Below are 2,226 nucleotides of genomic sequence, written 5' to 3'. Positions count from 1 at the left end.
GATAAGATTTGTTTTTTTAAACACAACAGGATAGTTTTCATTTATGCTGAGGGTTGTAGTTAGAAATAAGTTCATAAGATAAATCAGAATTTGTAACTGTTTACACAGCAGAACAAGATATCTTTCTCCACTTCTAGTCAAGAGGCTGCCAAACTTCCCCCATTCTGCCCCCACACCCAACTCCCAAACCTCGTCCCTGCCCCAGCCATGAAGTAAAATAGCAGAATCAAAGCAACTTGCCCCATACAGTCTCACCTGTGCTGGGGACCAGGAGACCATCAGATGAGCTGCTTTATTTCTCAGATGCTGGAAGCCTGAACCTGATGTCAGCAGGCAGTGCAACTAGATTTACCAAAAAGTCCCTGCCCCTGCCCAGACCGGGGTGCATTCAGTTCCCAGAGCAGACTGGAAGTGGAGCTGTGGCAAAGTTTCGGTAGGCAGAGAGCAGGATGGATGGCATACCTGGAATTTAATGAAACTGTTACTGCAGCTATGAGCTACCTGTGACTAGGAATGGCAATCATTAGATACTATCTCTGAATATTCAGTCTTCCAAACACTTTTTTTTTGCCTGATTATTGTTACCAATGAATGTCATTTAAAAATAGTGAAAGACAGCCTCTTTTTCAATTTTTTCCTTTCAATGTTAATTTAGACCCCAATTTTTACCAGATTACCTTCAGACACTTGAAGTTCCCTGACAGTATTTATTTTAATAAATGTTGTTTAATTTTGAATTCTGTTTAAAGAAACTCTTTTCTTGTACAGGGAAGTAACATTTCAGGCAACTGCTATTTATGTGCTTTAAAGAACTCAGTATAAAACTGCCGTAGTCCTCAGAAGCACTTTTCTCTCATGAGTCTCCCTGTAGAGTACACAGCATTTGAAATGTTGGCCAAATGCAACATGTTCTCAAGCAAAGTGGGTAACTTAGACAGATGGTGTCATGCTAACCCAAATTTAACCTTAAAGGTTGAAATTCAGTCCTCAGGGAAAGGTCCATGCATAGGCTGAAGCTGCTGCAAGTCCTATTCCAAAAGCATATGTAGGAAATGTCCTCTATAGGGTTTGTGGGATTCTCCTGCATGGGGGGTGGATGGTCTTCGCTGTGGTTATTTCCTCACACAATTGTGAGACACAGACAAAAATACCATGTTTGACTCGTCTGTGGGTGCACTTTCTGAATATGGCAGATACTGTGCACCTTCCCCAGTTAAACACTAAAATCTCTTCACATTTTCAAAATATTGAAATATCTTCCATCCCAGAGACAACCAGTTCAGTGGGGAACAGCTCACATCTTTGTGGACAAAGGGCTTTTTTCGACAGTTTTGCACACCACAACAGTTAAATTATAATACCTCCTTATGGTTTTTTTTTCCTCCTCACACAAGACACAATATTCTAGAACATCTGTGTTTTTCATCTCCCAACACAGCTGGCACGTTCAATACAGCAGGATGAAAGTTTTTAGTATAAGAAAGCAGGAAACAAGATGCTCTCTCTGAAGCCAGGAGCTAGACTTTGAGAGTTCCTGCTCTAGAAACGGGATTTGAACAGATCCAGGAGCACATTGTGTACCCAAGTAAGGTCTTGAATGAATCCATCATGTCCTGGAGATAACAGGGCCTTTACTAAACTTTCCTCTTTGTAGCTTCATGTCCACAGGAGGGCACCCAGGGCAGGGAGATGAGATCATGGCCAGACCCTCTGGTCAGGTAAGTGGAGAGCAGCTTCTCCCTTTGCTGTGCTGCTTTATTTGCCACAGACTCAACAAATTTAGTGAACCAAGCTGTCTTAATTCTGATAGAAAGGAGTAAACAAAGGATCTTCTATTTCTGAAGCACAAGCAGTGGGTGATCAGTGCATTCATCAAAATGTCAGTACACTGGTTCAAGTCCCTGGTCTGCACCAGGCATGCAGAAGATATACTTAGATAAAATTCCCGTTAAGTGTTCATCTGTCCACAAGCTCTGGGTAAATTACAACAGCAGAGTGTCATGAACCTGAGGGTAAAGCAGATGGAAATAAAATGAAACTGAGAGACATCTGAACCTGTTAAAATGAGAGATGTGGAGAGAACATCCTGCCAATCCCCTCTTCCCTGCATTACCCAGCCAGCCAGCCCCAGCGCCTGCCTTCTGCAGTGATGCAGCAGCACTGGGCTGTACAAAGCCCTTTAGGTACAGAGGGTGAAATCTCAGGCAATGTCCACACAGAGCTCCT

The sequence above is a fragment of the Lonchura striata genome, chromosome 4 (assembly GCF_046129695.1).
Source record: "Lonchura striata isolate bLonStr1 chromosome 4, bLonStr1.mat, whole genome shotgun sequence".
NCBI lineage: Eukaryota > Metazoa > Chordata > Aves > Passeriformes > Estrildidae > Lonchura > Lonchura striata.
Note: the sequence above shows the minus strand (reverse complement) of the source record.